This window comes from Coregonus clupeaformis, chromosome 21 (genome assembly GCF_020615455.1).
Source record: "Coregonus clupeaformis isolate EN_2021a chromosome 21, ASM2061545v1, whole genome shotgun sequence".
In the NCBI taxonomy this organism is placed as follows: Eukaryota; Metazoa; Chordata; class Actinopteri; order Salmoniformes; family Salmonidae; genus Coregonus; species Coregonus clupeaformis.
In genome coordinates, this window is record NC_059212.1 from 39,371,955 (window position 1) to 39,390,051 (window position 18,097).

The window sequence follows — 18,097 nt, forward strand, 5'->3', positions numbered from 1 at the left end:
CCCGGTGGCTTGTCATTGTTGATAGACAACAATCATTTTTTCACCTCTTCCACACTCACTTTACGCAATTCAAAATGACAATTCTTGTCTTTCATGATTTGGTCAATTATACTAGGATGTGTAGTGTCAGCAATTGATGCTGGCATGTCATGCCTAAGTTTGCTAATCTTGCCAATGAAAAAAACACTAAAGTAGTTGGCAATATCAGTTGGTTTTGTGATGAATGAGCCATCTGATTCAATGAATGATGGAGCTGAGTTTGCCTTTTTTCCCAACATTTCTTTTAAGGTGCTCCAAAGCTTTTTGGGGGCATGCTCTGCCCACCTTTTCCTGTAGACAACGATCAGCTCCTTTGTCTTGCTCACGTTGAGGAAGAGGTTGTTGTCAACACTGCCAGGTCTCTGACCTCCTCCTTATAGGCTGTCTCATCGTCGTCTGTGATCAGTTTTACCACTGTCGTGTCATCGGCAAACTTAATGATGGTGTTGGAGTCGAGCGCGGCCACGCAGTCGTGGGTGAACAGGGAGTACAGGAGGGGACTAAGCACACACCCCTGAGGGGCCCCTCTGTTGAGGGTCAGCGTGGCAGATGTGTTGTTGCCTACCCTCACCACCTGGTGGCGGCCCGCCAGGAAGTCCAGGATCCAGTTGTAGAAGGAGGTGTTTAGTCCCAGGGTCCTTAGCTTAGTAATGAGCTTGGAGGGCACTATGGTGTTGAATGCTGAGCTGCAGTCAATGAACAGCATTCTCACATAAGTGTTCCTCTTGTCCAGGTGGGAAAAGTGCAGTGTAGAGTGTAATAGAGATTGCGTCATCTGTTGGGGCGGTATGCGAATTGGAGTGGGTCCAGGGTGTCTGGGATGATGGTGGTGATGTGAGCCATGACCAGCCTTTCAAAGCGCTTCATGGCTACAGATGTGAGTGCTACCGGGCGATAGTCATTTAGGCAGGTTACCTTGGTGTTCCTGGGCACGGGGACTATGGTGGTCTAATTGAAACATGTAGGTATTACAGACTGGGTTAGGGAGAGGTTGAAAATGTCGGTGAAGAAACTTACCAGCTGGTCAGTGCATGCTCTGAGTAAGCATCCTGGTAATCCATCTGGCCCTGCAGCCTTGTGAATGTTAAACTGTTTAAAGCTGGTGCTCTCATGCATGGTTCAGTGTTGCTTGCCTCTAAGCTTTATGGCGGTGACTGCTGCTCTTCTCCTTCTTCATAAGAAAATTCTAAATTGTAACGGCTGCTCTGTCAGTTGGAGGCGGGGCTCGGGATCATTTAAAATTGTGATTGACAGCTCGGGAAAAATATATGTTTATTTTACATTTTAGTCATTTTAGCAGATGCTCTTATCCAGAGCAACTTACAGTTAGTGAGTGCATAATTTTTTTTTTCATACTTTATATACGTTTTTATTTATTTACAGATATATTCTACTTTCAAGTGTCTTTTCGAAATAAACACCTAATTTGTTTTTTTATTATGTTTCATACGTGGCAGGTAGGCTAAACCTTAATAGCTGCAGAATTTATTTTCAACTACAACTCAATGCAAATCGCCACTTTGGGAACTTAATGATAAGGTACCAGAAGACAATAGAGTCGCGTGCACGATGGGACAAGAACATCCCTACCGGAGAGACAGTACATAGTTCAAATGTCACGATGACTTAATGAACACTTGGGATAAGTAACATTTATGAAATATTTAGAATGATGGTAATGTTTACTATAATATGGGATGGAACAGTTCGTTGAATGATTTCAATGGCCTCTGAACTCTGTTTTGACTTTCTGGTGTTAATTAATCATCCACACTGGGAATTCTAAAGGCATGAGAGGAGGACTTTAAGATAGTTTATTTTATCAAGTTGAGGGTAATTTATAATACTGTGAAAAGTGTGAAGAAGATTATAATTTGGTAATAATATATATGATTTGAACCATAAAATAACAAAAGAGAGAGAGAGCTTTCCCTGAATGAGGGATACCTGTTGCTAGTCAATTGTACTAATATTGGATTACTTTACGGGATAGAAGTAAATTGAGGTATTATCAAATGTTGTCATTTTTATTTCATTTTTATTATGGTTTAATAAACAATGTTGGTATTTTGTTTTTGAAAGCATGAATGACGTTGTGACTCATGTGTTCAGAAAAGGGGGTAGTAATGATGGTGAGAGAATTTATTGGTACATTTGCAGATTGTAGCAAGAGAATGAGCAGTAGTAGTTAATGTGTTATGGGTTAGATTAAATGTTTTAGAGGTGTGTAAGTGAAGTGGGAATCCATGGCTGTCCTACGGCTGTCCTATGTTATCAGTGAATGAAAGCAGAAGGGAGCCTTTTGCTTCTCTCCTCAAACAGAGAGGAAAAAGCTGCCAGGGTTGAGCAGAGTTCAGGCTAAAACCTTTGTCTCTCCTTTGCTATCTTCTTGATTGATTACAGCATGAAGGGGGGTTTGTGTATGGTTGAAAGATTAGAGTAGGGACCTATCATGTCCAACAATCAGTCTTCAGGTCAAGTCCAGGAGAGCCGGGGTAGAACAGAGTTTGAACTAAACATGAGTGTTTTTACAAGATAAGGGATTGATTGATTGGATTACTATTGATTCTGAACTGAATGAAAGTCGAATTTAGCTGCCATAATAGACGAAGGAAGTGGGAGGAGCAATAAAGAAGCAAGGGACAGTCTTAAAAATAAATAAGGGATGGCAATTGGATGATAAATTACCAATATTACCTAAGTGATTGTTTAGGTAGGTGGTAATATTGACACATGGGCAGATGCATGTGTCAAGAGGGGGGATAATGGTAGATGGTAGGATTAAAGAATAAATATACGAAGGAGAGGACTAAATACTTAAAGAAATTTTTTTTGATACAGTCTAGAAAGAGAACACTGATGTGAACGGTATGATTAGAGAGAGGTTAAGGAAAACACACAGGAGAGCAGGAAGAAATGGGGTACAAGGTCTACCGATAGCATTAATGACGATCAGGAGAACTCCAGATAAAGAAGGGTTATTGCCATTGGAGAAGGGATTTGGTAGACCATACAGAATACCCGAGTTAGGAGGACCGGAGCAGGCAGAAATGGAAATTGAGAGCACCCTAGCAGAACACGTGAGAAGGTAGTTTATTAACCACACCCGTATGTCAGAGGTTTTGTGCCCCACAGGTGAACTAAAGGAGAAGGTGACCCACTCTATCTAACCAGGTGACTGGTGAGGATCCAGTCCCTAAAGAAGAAAGACTGGAAGCAGGCCTGTTGGGAAGGGCCCTATCAGGTTATATTGGTCACTGCCTTTGCCATTAGAATAGCAGAAAGAGCAACCTGGGTCCACGTTACCCACTGCAAAAAGGTAAGAACACATACAAGCACCACTGAACACACGCAGAGTTAGAGAGAAGAACTGAACCAATAGGGTCTGGGGATCACCTCTGTTAACGAAGATCTCCTACCCCGACCTATCATCACTGTAGTGTGTTCTCAGGGTGTGAGTATGGGATAGTACCAAGCAGAAAGAGTGAGGACAGGAGAGGGTTGGCGGTTTTTGGGAATATGGGTGACTTGAGCTGCATCATAGTCTCTGCAATGGTCTTGATATGTCAAGATCCACCACCAATTACGCTATGCCCTTACCATTGTTAAGAAGTAAAAGAAGAGAGAAGCGACCCGACATACTGACCGTCAAGGACGAGTGGCCTACAAAATGGGAGTCAGAGAAGGGCAGACTGTAGGATTAAAAAATAATGGTTAGGGACGTAGCCAATGGGTGGGGTACATGTCAATAATCAACTCCTAGACTCAAGTGTTTAAACACACTTGGGGACGGGGATATGAGACCGGGCGGGACTGAACATCCAGATGGGGGGTAAAGAGAAACAAAGACATCACCAATTATCAATTGGAGATAGTAGTAATGTGACGGACTTAAGTTCGGAAGCACAGGAGAGAATTCTGAACCTTACAGCCCCTGTAACCGATGTGTGGTGGGCGTGTGCCAGTAAAGGCAGTATAAGGCAGAGAATACCAAAAGGGTGGCTAGATACGTGCGCCCTGGTTCTACTGATTCAGCTAGTTAGAATTAGTCACCAGGAACCAAGGAAAGGGTTAAACAGACGTAGGAGGAGTTTTAACAAGAAGGAGAATAGCCCTATTTAGATGGATGCGATTGGGATACCAAGGGGGGGTATCGGATGGATACCAAGCTATGAAACAATTAGGGGAAGGGTTTACTACCATGTTCTTTTGGTGGGTGACAATAAACAAAATTGTGGATTAGATTAATTATATCTATTATGACCAACAACGATTTATTGGCCATACTAGGGATGCAGTAAAAGGGATCTCTGAACAATTATCCGCCATCTCACTCATGACTTAGGAAAAGAGGTTGGCTCTAGATCAGGCATAAAGGGGCGGTGTCTATAGAATGGTGGGCCATTGTTGCACATTTATCCCTAACAACACCGCACCGGATGGGACGGTCACCAGAGCTCTTGCAGAATTAACTGCTCTAAGTGAAGAATGGGCTGAGAACTTAGTACATCTTGGATAGGGTGGTTTGAAGAAATGTGTGGTAAATGGAAAACCATAGCAGCCACCATCTTGGGGGCAGCCAGCGTTTATATGGGTATTCTTGTATTATGTGGTTGTTGTCTTGTTCCCTGTGTCCGAGGGTTGGTGAGTAAGGAGTTGGAGAATGCAGTGTCTCAACCGATGGTGAGATATGGACGGAATCCAGACTCTGACCAGTGGAATGTGAAAAACGATCCTCCAGGCTTGGTGGATGACGAGGACTTTGACCCTGAAAGACCGCAATTGGATGAAAAGTTTATTAGTTCTGACGTATGAAGATCATATTGATCATGCTTGTAAATACATTTATCCTAAGGGTGTAAAAATTTAGTCAAAGGGTGGATTGATAGAGGAATTATGATTATGACTAAAATTGTTAACCCCAATACTGATGATGACTGTGTGAACTGTGTTAGGGGTATGTTATGAGAATTATTTAACAAACAATTTCAGTGTCTCTGTGCGTCTCCCAAAATCAAGAAACGGACAGAGTCCCGGTCTGCATAGTCAGAGATTTATTCAATGAGAATTCTGCCATCACAATTTCAGAGTCCATCTTTTATACTCACACGTCATACAAAAATCCCTCCCCTCTTTAGGCGGGCTGTAGTTTTCCACTTTAAAACTGCTCTCCTGACCATCAGTTCACACACACACACACACACACATACACACACACACACATACATACACACACACACACATGCATACACACACACATACATACACACACACACACATGCATTCCTTAGTTATCGCCGTCCTCATACTCCTTAAAAAGCCTAACCGTTTCTCTCCTCCCTAAATTGGGAGGCCTCTTTATCTTGGTTTCTCAGTTGTCTGTAGACAGTTCTCCTTGTCCTTTGTTGTCTGGTCTAACTCTTACTCACATTGCTAAATAGTAGCTCAATGTCATAATCTTTACTGGTCCTACACTCACACATTCTAACACATTTCACACAGTTTCAGGGTGTAATAATTAGTCATTAATAATTATTCTATCAGGTTATCATTATAAACCCACTAACAGAAGGGGTGAGTTAGAAACTGCTGAGACAAACATTCCAGGATGAAGGGGACTGAGAAACTGGTTAAAAGCCGCCTAAAGGTGGGCGGAGCAAAGTTCCTTTGTGTGAAGCATATATAAAGGCTGGTTATGTGTTTTGGCGGGAGAGCTCTCCATGATTAAATAATACAGATCATTCTTGCTAGTTGTGGACCTTTGTTTAATTCATGATTAAAACCAGAGCCTTACACCCTCTGGGAATTATTCAGAGCATTACGTTTAATTAGAGAGAGAGAAATTCTCGTGACAACTACGGGCTTCTTTCCAGAGAGACATCAAGGCCTGTAACATACTCTGTTTCACAGAAACATGGCTCTCTTGGGATATTCTGTCGGAATCGGTCCAGCCAGATGGGTTCTCAGTTCATCGCGCATATATGTTTCATGATTAACGACTTGTGTAATTGTAGTAACATAGAGGAACTTGAGTCCTTCTGTTCACCCAACCTAGAATATCTCACAATCAAATGCCGACCGTATTATCTCCCAAGATAATTTTCTTCGGTTATAGTCATGGCCGTGTATATCCCCCCTCAAGCCGATACCACGACGGCCCTCAAAGAACTTCACTGGACCTTATGCAAACTGGAAAGCACATATCCTGAGGCTACATTTATTGTAGCCGGGGATTTTAACAAAGCAAATTTGAGGACTAGGCTGCCGAAGTTCTTTCAACATATCGACTGTTGTACTCGCGCTGCTAAAATCCTCGACCATTGCTATTCAAACTTCCGGGATGGTTATAAGGCCCTCCCCCGCCCTCCTTTCGGGCAAATCTGACCACGACTCCATTTTGCTTCTCCCTTTCTATAGGCAGAAACTCTAACAGGAAGTACCCGTGCTAAGGACTATTCAACGCTGGTCTGACCAATCGGAATCCACACTTCAAGACTGTTTTGATCACGCTGTCTGGGATATGTTCCTGGTAGCTTCCGAAAATAATTTAGACATATACACTGAAACAGTGACTGAGTTTATCAGGAAGTGTATAGGTGATGTTGTGCCCACTGTGACTATTAAAACCTACCCCAACCAGAAACCGTGGATAGACGGCAGCATTTGCGCAAATCTGAAAGCGCGAACCACCGCATTCAACCATGGCAAGGTGACTGGGAATATGGCAGAATACAAACAGTGTAGCTACTCACTCCGCAAGGCAATTAAACAGGCAAAACATCAGTATAGAGACAAAGTGGAGTCGCAATTCAATGGGTCAGACACGAGACATATGTGGCAGGGTCTACAGACAATCCCTAGCCGCGTCCTCAGAGCATGCGCAGACCAGCTGGCTGGTGTGTTCATGCACATATTCAATCTCTCCCTTTCCCAGTCTGCTGTTCCCACATGCTTCAAGAGGGCCACCATTGTTCCTGTACCCAAGAAAACAAAGGTAACTGAACTAAATGACTATCGCCCTGTAGCACTCACCTCTGTCATCATGAAGTGCTTTGAGAGACTAGTCAAGGATCATATCACCTCTACCTTACCTGTCACCCTAGACCCACTTCAATTTGCTTACCGCCCCAATAGATCCACAGATGATGCAATTGCCATCACACTGCACACTGCCCTATCCCATCTGGACAAGAGGAATACCTACGTAAGAATGCTGTTCATTGACTATAGCTCAGCATTCAACACCATAGTACCCTCCAAGCTCATCATTAAGCTCGAGGCCCTGGATCTGGACCCCACCCTGTGCAACTGGGTCCTGGACTTCCTGACGGGCCGCCCCCAGGTGGTGAAGGTAGGAAACAACATCTCCACTTCGCTGATCCTCAACACTGGGGCCCCACAAGGGTGGAAAGCTTCAAGTTCCTTGGCGTACACATCACTGACAAACTGAAATAGTCCACCCATGCAGACAGTGTGGTGAAGAAGGCGCAACAGAGCCTCTTCAACCTCAGGAGGCTGAAGAAATTTGGCTTATCACCTAAAAACCTCAAAAACTTTTACAGATGCACAATTGAGAGCATCCTGTCGGGCTGTATCAACGCCTGGTACGGCAACTGCACCGCCCACAACCGCAGGGCTCTCCAGAGGGTCGTGCAGTCTGCCAAACGCATTACCGGGGGCAAACTACCTGCCCTCCAAGACACATACAGCACCCGATGTCACAGGAAGGCCAAAAAGATCATCAAGGACATCAACCACCCGAGCCACTGCCTGTTTACCCCGCTATCATCCAGAAGGCGAGGTCAGTACAGGTGCATCAAAGCTGGGACCGAGAGAATGAAAAACAGCTTCTATCTCAAGGCCATCAGACTGTTAAATAGCCATCACTAGCACATTAGAGGCTGCTGCTGCCTATTGAAATCACTGGCCACTTTAAGAAATGGAACACTAGTCACTTTAATAATGTTTACATATCTTGCACTACTCATCTCATATGTATATACTGCATTCTATTCTATAATATTCTTCTGTATCTTAGTCCATGCCGCTCTGTCATTGCTTGTCCATATATGTCTATATTCTTAAATCCCATTCCTTACTTTTTTGTGTGTATTGGGTATATGTTGTGAAATTGTTAGATATTACTGCACTGTTGGAGCTAGAAGCACAAGCATTTCACTACACCCGCTATAACATCTGCTAAACACGTGTATGTAACAAATAAAATATGATTTGATTTGATTTGACTTTAGGAGGAAACTGAGGATGAAGAAACAACATTGTAGTTACTCCACAATAGTAATCTAAATGACAGAGTGAAAAGAAGGAAGCCTGTACAGAATAAAAATATTCCAAAACATGCATCCTGTTTGCAGTAAGGCACTAAAGTAAAACTGCAAAAAATGTGGCAAAGAAATTGTATTTATGTCCTGAATACAAAGCGTTATGTTTGGGGCAAATCCAACCCAACACATCACTGAGTACCAGTCAAGCATGGTGGTGGCTGCATCATGTTATGGGTATGCTTGCCATCGGCAAGGACTATGGAGTTTTTTAGGGAAAAAAATATGGAATAGAGCTAAGCACAGGCAAAATCCTAGAGGAAAACCTATTTCAGTCTGCTTTCCAACAGACACTGGAAGATGAATTGACCTTTCAGCAGGACAATGATCTAAAACACAAGGCCAGATATACCCTGGAGTTGCTTACCAAGTTGACATTGAATGTTACCTAGTAGCCTAGTTACAGTTTTGACCTAAATCTACTAATCTATGGCAAGACTTGAACATGTCTGTCTAGCAATGATCAACAACTTGACAGAGCTGGAAGAATTTAAAAAGAATCATGTGCAAATATTGTACAATCCAGGTGTGCAAAGCTCTTAGAGACTTACCCAGAAAGACTCACAGCTGTAATCACTGCTAAATGGGATTTTAACATGCATTGACTCAGGGGTGAGAATACTTATGTAAATGAGATATTTATGTATTTCATTTTCAATAAATTTCAAAAAATATGTTTTCACTTTGTCATTATGGGGTATTGTGTTTAGATGGGTGAGAAAAAAATATACTTGATCCATTTTGAATTCAGGCTGTAACAAAATAAAATGTGGAATGAGTCAAGGGGTATGAATACTTTCTGAAGACACTGTAAATAGCTCCCCCTTCTGGCACTGTCTGTGCCATTGTGTGTTCTAGCTTACACTTTACCTGCCTAGTGCCTATGTTTGCAACTATGATGTAAAGACAGGTATTAGGGACACTTACTGTATTATAAGATGAGACCAGATGAGAAGGTAAGAAGGAGAGCTATAGTAATTTCATAAACCATAAAATCACATTTTTGGCTTTGTTTTGTCCTTTAATTTTTATATTCTAATCGGTAACATAGACATAGACCAAATTACTTTTAATTAATATCCTTATGTAGTCAATAAGGATAAGTAGTCAATGAGGAATCAAAACTCAAAGTTAGATATTGATGACAATGAAATGTTCTTGCCCAGGGCGCCAGATGTGCTAAGTCTGGCCATGACTCATTGGCTAGAGTCAGTCCCTGATTCGAAGGGAAGGTTAAAAACCAGCAGTGCTGTAGACCTTGAGGTACGAATTTGAATCGCCCTGGACTACAGTGGGCAGCACTAGAATAATAATCATGTTATTTTCGTCAGTGATTCAGTCCAGTACTGACAAGCACCCCCCTCCTCCCCCCTGCTCCCTTCTTTGAGTACCGGAAGGAGAGACTCCCTACTCCGTCCATGATCATCAGAGATGTATCGTGGCCCCCCGCCTATGCCCGCCGCTGCAGCTGATTCGCCTCACAATAACCGTGACGTCACGCGGCGCGGAGCTGTCCTCGCGCTGGTGCTGAAACAAGATGGCTGTGCGCGCGAGAGGAGCGGAGGAAAGCTGAGGGATGCAGAGACAGCGAGAGAGACAGCAAAGTGAGGGGAGCCTTTCAACAGCAAAATAAATAGCCATATCCGCGAAGAACGCACGGATTCCCTTGTAATTATGTCTTCGAATCGATTTTGTGTCCACTACGGCGATATTTAGCTTGTGTTTAGACATACATCTGTAGCCTACACCGGGAGGTAACTGAGGAGTAGCCAAGCAAAGCAGTGAAGACCCAGGCGGCCGGTAGAGGACAGCCGGGGACACTCAGCGCTGCTATCAGAGATGTCCCTGCTCTGTGTCGGAGGTAAGAGGACATCAACATTATTATTATTATTATTATTATTATTATTATTATTATTATTATTATTATTATTATTATTATTATTATTATACCATTACAGTGGTACCTGTCATATGTATTTGACGTGAATGTTCTATATTGTAGGATACCAGCATCTATCCTTATTCAGTGATTCATTCATCTGTTTTTATTACCTCAGCTGTCACTCATAGTGCTGAATGACCAATAACCCTATGACCATGGTAGCCTGTTATGTTGGAGTAGCCCAAATAGGGATAATGAGATACATAGGAAGACGTAGCTTATAGACAAATATCTCACCTTCTTCACGTGAAATACGTTTTTCTGATGACAGAGAGCAACGTGTTTTTTCAAGGGTGTCAAGCAGCTTTCTATGGTGGGACAAGATCATTTTGCTAAGTGTGCTTGAAATGCAGTACAATTATAACAAAAGTCACAGTTCAGAATAAAGTAAGCCTAATAGGAGGCTAAAAGCTTATGTACTAAGCTATAAGTAAGCTATCAATTATTATCAGAGCTACTGTAGGCTGTATCTTATCATTAACATTTAAAAATGTTATGATCAAAATATAAAAATGTAGACACGTGTTTCTGATTAAGACTGCAGCTATCTATAGCACCGTTTTCCACAGACATTGTAGCAGCTGTGTGTTGCGTGCCATGCCAGTTCAAGCGTGGGCGGTCAGTGTAGCAAGAAAAGGATAGCCCCTGCTGCACTGCTGCCGCGTTGAACGAGCCTCCCGCGGTTGTGAGGGAATCCTAGGGGGGTGTTCGCGTCAGGTCATGCCGTCTGTATGCTAAAATGTGAAATTACCCTGTCGCGCCGCGTCACCTCATCACGCCCAGTTCCGACGACAGGCAGCTATGCTGTCATTGTTTCTGCAAAATCTGAATAAGTATTAGTCAGATAATGCCTTGTAAACGAATTAGCCTAAGCGGCATGGCCCACTAAGTCACTGCTTATCCATATAGTCGAGGTTTCATTCTGACGTGCTATTCATTCATAAACACATTTACAGCTCTGGATGTCCTAGGCAACGAGAGTTGGTGGAGAGTGCCTTTAATCTTTCTATTACATCACATGCATATCTTGGATGGTGTGGCTGTTGCTATTTCTGGAGAGAGAGAGAGAGAGAGAGAGAGAGAGAGAGAGAGAGAGAGAGAGAGAGAGAGAGAGAGAGAGAGAGAGAGAGAGAGAGAGAGAGAGAGAGAGAGAGAGAAATGCTTGTTTGTTCATTAAACCAGATCTCATCTAGTGTTGCATTACATGGATGATGCTGCCCAGCAGCATCAGGGATAATATTCATATGTGTACCTTGATGTCCGCACCACTGCAGGTTTTCATCCTTCCCCTCTACTCAGGGACTGATGATTCAGACCTGAGACACTAGATGACTGAGAGAAAACTCAGTGACATGAACCATCAGTTAACAAGCAGGAAGAGAAAAGTAACCAGCAGTGCTGTTCCCTGCTGCAGACCTTGAAGCGGTACATTCCAATAGCACTGATGTAAGCTACAAGGGTCTGTCAGAATAATACTAGCCTTTAACTCATCCTTGGGGGTCTGCTGGTGAATGGTGTTGGCTGGGTATTTCACATAGTGACAGTTCAAGTATAACGGTTCATCCCACTCGGGTCCTCTCTAAAGTCCTCTGGCAGTCCTCTTAACTCCCCAATAAATAAATCAAAGACAGTTGTCAAACATGGGCCTGTCCAGATAAGGTCGCTGTAGAATCTCTGTGGCTAAACACATCTGTCTTCCCTGCTCAATGTCTGAGTCTGTGTGGGAAAATGTGTTGTTTCACTGAGAGAGTACAATCTACCTGACCCCAAGACCGTGGTAGCCTAATGAGCTAATGGAATCTATCTGACCCCAAGACTGTGGTAGCCTAATGAGCTAATGGAATCTATCTGACTCCAAGACTGTGGTAGCCTAATGAGCTATTGGAATCTACCTGACCCCAAGACCGTGGTAGCCTAATGAGCTAATGGAATCTATCTGACCCCAAGACTGTGGCAGCCTAATGAGCTAATGGAATCTATCTGACTCCAAGACTGTGGTAGCCTAATGAGCTATTGGAATCTATCTGACCCCAAGACCGTGGTAGTCTAATTAGCTAATGAAATCTACCTGACCCCAAGACTGTGGTAGCCTAATGAGCTAATGGAATCTATCTGACTCCAAGACTGTGGTAGCCTAATGAGCTAATGGAATCTATCTGACTCCAAGACTGTGGTAGCCTAATGAGCTAATGGAATCTACCTGACCCCAAGACTGTGGTAGCCTAATAAGCTAATGGAATCTACCTGACCCCAAGACCGTGGTAGCCTAATGAGCTAATGGAATCTACCTGACCCCAAGACCGTGGTAGCCTAATGAGCTAATGTAAGTCGTAGTAAGGGTCTTTAGGCTTAAGGCAACGTGACTCATCACACAAGTGACGGTCACCGGACAGAACACCTCGGCTACAAGAGCAATATGTACATTTACATTTACGTAATTTAGCAGACACTCCTATCCAGAGCGACTTACAAATTGGTGCATTCAACTTATGATAGCCAGTGGGACAACCACTTTTTTATGGGGGGTGGATGAGGGGGGTAGAAGGATTACTTTTATACTATTCCAGGTATTCCTTAAAGAGGTAGGGTTTCAAGTGTCTCCGGAAGGTGGTCAGTGACTCCGCTGTCCTGGCGTCGTGGTGGAGCTTGTTCCACCATTGGGGTGCCAGAGCAGCGAATAGCTTTGACTGGGCTGAGCGGGAACTGTGCTTCCGTAGAGGTAGGGGGGCTAGCAGGCCAGAGGTGGATGAACGTAGTGCCCTCGTTTGGGTGTAGGGTCTGATCAGAGCCTGAAGTTAAGGAGGTGCCGTTCCCCTCACAGCTCCGTAGGCAAGCACCATGGTCTTGTAGTAGATGCGAGCCTCAACTGGAAGCCAGTGGAGTGTGCGGAGGAGCGGGGTGACATGAGAGAACTTGGGAAGGTTAAACACCAGACAGGCTGCAGCATTCTGGATAAGTTGTAGGGGTTTAATGGCACAGGCAGGGAGCCCAGCCAACAGCGAGTTGCAGTAATCCAGACGGGAGATGACAAGTGCCTGGATTAGGACCTGTGCAGCTTTCTGTGTAAGGTAGGGTCGTACTCTGCGAATGTTGTAGAGCATGAACCTGCAGGATTGGGTCACCGCTTTGATGTTAGCGGAGAACGACAGGGTGTTGTCCAGAGTCATGCCAAGGTTCTTTGCACTCTGGGAGGAGGACACAATGGAGTTGTCAACCGTGATGGCGAGATCATGGAGCGGGCAGTCCTTCCCCGGGAGGAAGAGCAGCTCCGTCTTGCCGAGGTTCAGCTTGAGGTGGTGATCCAACATCCACATCTGATATGTCTGCCAGACATGCAGAGATGCGATTCGCCACCTGGTTATCAGAAGGGGGAAAGGAGAAAATTAATTGTGTGTCGTCTGCGTAGCAATGATAGGAGAGACTTGGTGTATAGAGAGAATAGGAGAGGGCCTAGAACTGAGCCCTGGGGGACACCAGTGCTAAGAGCACGTGGTACGGAGACAGATTCTCGCCACGCCACCTGGTAGGAGCGACCTGTCAGGTAGGACGCAATCCAAGAGTGAGCAGCGCCGGAGATGCCCAACTCGGAGAGGGTGGAGAGGAGAATCTGATGGTTCACAGTATCAAAGGCAGCACATAGGTCTAGAAGGATAAGAGCAGAGGAGAGAGAGTTAGCTTTAGCAGTGCGGAGAGCCTCCGTGACACAGAGAAGAGCAGTCTCAGTTGAATGACCAGTCTTGAAACCTGACTGGTTTGGATCAAGAAGGTAATTCTGAGAGAGATAGCAGGAGAGTTGGCTAGAGACGGCACGCTCAAGAGTTTTGGAGAGAAAAGAAAGAAGGGATACTGGTCTGTAGTTGTTGACATCGGAGGGATCGAGTGTAGGTTTTTTGAGGAGGGGTGCAACTTTCGCTCTCTTGAAGATGGAAGGGACATGGCCAGCGGTCAAGGATGAGTTGATGAGCGAGGTGAGGTAAGGGAGAAGGTCTCCGGAAATGGTCTGGAGAAGAGAGGAGGGGATAGGGTCAAACGGGCAGGTTGTTGGGCGGCCGGCCGTCACAAGTCGCAAGATTTCATCTGGAGAGAGAGGGGAGAAAGAAGTCAAAGCATAGGGTAGGGCAGTGTGAGCAGGACCAGCGGTGTCATTTGACGTAATAAATGAGGATCGGATGTCGTCAACCTTCTTTTCAAAATGGTTGACGAAGTCATCCACAGAGAGGGAGGAGGGAGGGGGAGGAGGAGGAGGATTCAGCATTGAGGAGAAGGTGGCAAAGAGCTTCCTAGGGTTAGAGGCAGAGGCTTGAAATGTAGAGTGATAGAAAGTGGCTTTAGCAGCAGAAATTATAATTGTTGTAAACTACAGCGGTTCAATGTTTTCTAGGAATAGACTCTAACTTACAGTGGGGAAAAAAAGTATTTAGTCAGCCACCAATTGTGCAAGTTCTCCCACTTAAAAAGATGAGAGAGGCCTGTAATTTTCATCATAGGTACACGTCAACGATGACAGACAAAATGAGAAAAATAATTCCAGAAAATCACATTATAGGATTTTTTATGAATTTATTTGCAAATTATGGTGGAAAATAAGTATCTGGTCACCTACAAACAAGCAAGATTTCTGGCTCTCACAGACCTGTAACTTCTTCTTTAAGAGGCTCCTCTGTCCTCCACTCGTTACCTGTATTAATGGCACCTGTTTGAACTTGTTATCAGTATAAAAGACACCTGTCCACAACCTCAAACAGTCACACTCCAAACTCCAATATGGCCAAGACCAAAGAGCTGTCAAAGGACACCAGAAACAAAATTGTAGACCTGCACCAGGCTGGGAAGACTGAATCTGCAATAGGTAAGCAGCTTGGTTTGAAGAAATCAACAGTGGGAGCAATTATTAGAAAATGGAAGACATACAAGACCACTGATAATCTCCCTCGATCTGGGGCTCCACGCAAGATCTCACCCCGTGGGGTCAAAATGATCACAAGAACGGTGAGCAAAAATCCCAGAACCACATGGGGGGACCTAGTGAATGACCTGCAGAGAGCTGGGACCAAAGTAACAAAGCCTACCATCAGTAACACACTACGCCGCCAGGGACTCAAATCCTGCAGTGCCAGACGTGTCCCCCTGCTTAAGCCAGTACATGTCCAGGGCCGTCTGAAGTTTGCTAGAGTGCATTTGGATGATCCAGAAGAGGATTGGGAGAATGTCATATGGTCAGATGAAACCAAAATATAACTTTTTGGTAAAAACTCAACTTGTCGTGTTTGGAGGACAAATAATGCCATACCTACTGTGAAGCATGGGGGTGGAAACATCATGCTTTGGGGCTGTTTTTCTGCAAAGGGACCAGGACGACTGATCCGTGTAAAGGAAATAATTAATGGGGCCATGTATCGTGAGATTTTGAGTGAAAACCTCCTTCCATCAGCAAGGGCATTGAAGATGAAACGTGGCTGGGTCTTTCAGCATGACAATGATCCCAAACACACCGCCCGGGCAACGAAGGAGTGGCTTCGTAAGAAGCATTTCAAGGTTCTGGAGTGGCCTAGCCAGTCTCCAGATCTCAACCCCATAGAAAATCTTTGGAGGGAGTTGAAAGTCTGTGTTGCCCAGCAACAGCCCCAAAACATCACTGCTCTAGAGGAGATCTGCATGGAGGAATGGGCCAAAATACCAGCAACAGTGTGTGAAAACCTTGTGAAGACTTACAGAAAACGTTTGACCTGTGTCATTGCCAACAAAGGGTATATAACAAAGTATTGAGAAACTTTTTTTATTGACCAAATACTTATTTTCCACCATAATTTGCAAATAAATTAATTAAAAATCCTACAATGTGATTTTCTGGATTTTTTTTCCTCATTTTGTCTGTCATAGTTGACGTGTACCTATGATGAAAATTACAGGCCTCTCTCATCTTTTTAAGTGGGAGAACTTGCACAATTGGTGGCTGACTCAATACTTTTTTTCCCCACTGTAGTTTATTCAGCTAGCTAACTTGGTACAGTATTCTTCTGTGAAAACCGCCCAGGGCACCGTATCCTATGACGCCATAGCTAACTAGCATGCTAGCTTCCAATAACACGGTTTAGCACCAATCCTCGGTTACAACAAACTACCAATAGTGTGTTAACACGCTAAGCAGATCATTCGTGTCTGTGTCTAACGTCTAGTTTTGACAGTTTGAGTGAGTACGTCGTCAACTTATTCAGCCAGTTAGTTAGCTAGCTAGAATAGTTAGCATATTAGCTAGCCATTGCTCTCTGTCAACGAACCAACCCCTCCTCCCACGGTATGAAACACACAGAGAGAGCCAAGCTAACGTTAACTAGTCACCCATGTCTTGAATTTCATTTGAATTTTTGAATTTTGAATGTAGACTTATAGTACTGTATGTACAGCATAATGTTGTGCATATGAAGTTCTGAGTTGTGAGTAACGTTTTTAATGGGATTCAACCAAAATCATGTAGCTTTATCAGTCGATTTGATCTACAGTCAATACATTTCATCCTGCCGCTAAAATACCATGAATACTGATTATGTTTTGGACGCATTATGCAGAGAGTTAACTAGTTGCTAACGACTGTAAGTAAAAGCTGGTGATGGTACAGACCAGGGATGTCAAAAAGAAATGGGGGTTCAAGTCTGGGCAGATATAGGCTTGGACTATTTCTCTGCCTTACGAATACTTTTGTTTACTTGGTGGATGTTAGGAAAACTCTGATGGGTAACAGAACAAAATGATTTCAGAAACCACTGCTATTAATCGTTGGCATTTGGAAATTTTTGTGAAAATTATAATTGATTAGCGTATTGTTTGTGTGCAGACTGTGTGTGTGTATGTGTGTGTGTGTGTGTGTGTGTATGTATCAGTGTGTGTGTATGTGCGTGCGTGTACGTGTATTGTTTGTGGGTGGAGGTTCCTCCCTAAATAATTTACATGGGCAGAGATTTATGATTCAGAGTTATCATTAAACATTAGCTCCCTACCTTTCTGCAATCCAATTTATTTCCCATTGATCTTCCTCATGTACTGATATATTACCTGAGCTGTTTCTAGTCCTGCTTGGAGAACAACACAATCAGCCACTGGTCTGCTTTCATCTGCTGCCACAACCAGACGTGTGTGTTTAGCTATGAAAAAGCCATGTTTACATTGATTCTCCACTTTCACTCCAATATTGAATGGTTTAATTTGCAGTGCTGCCTGGAAGAGGGACAATGGGTATAGAGTTTGGATATGAATTTCAGCTTTAAAAAACGAACTGGATCTATTTCAGATATTCAGCCTGTCTGGGAGGGAAAGGGAGGTTCAATCATTCAAAGCCCACTGGGCTCAAACTGGTTGAATCAACGTTGTTTCAACGTAATTTGTCAACGTATTTTGACACGGAATCTACGTGGAAAATACATTGAATTTGACAAAAGTCATCAACTGTTGTTTTGAGGGTGGAATTTCAACCACAGGATTATGTCATCATTGTAACAAATTTTCAACATAGACAAACCTTGTATAAAATATGTTGAATTTGTAGCTTTGAAATGTCAGATCTTCAACGTTACATCCACTATCAGAAAATAAACAATAGTCTGGGCAGCAGCTCCTACTGGAGAGTTGATCTAGCTACAGCAATTCATATGGTCTCCCATCCAGGGTTTTAACCAAGCCCTGCTTAGCTTTGATATTTGACACTGACTACTATCAATGTGCTATCATGAGAACTATTATTAAGCGATCTCTTAACCCTCTAAGATCTCTTAAGTCTAAG

At 43.6% G+C, this 18,097-nt stretch overlaps 1 pseudogene; it reads left to right on the forward strand.

Moving 5' to 3' along the window:
- The first annotated feature begins 9,914 nt into the window (after positions 1 to 9,914).
- LOC121535500 overlaps positions 9,915 to 18,097 on the forward strand; it is a 97,039-nt pseudogene continuing 88,856 nt past the window's right edge.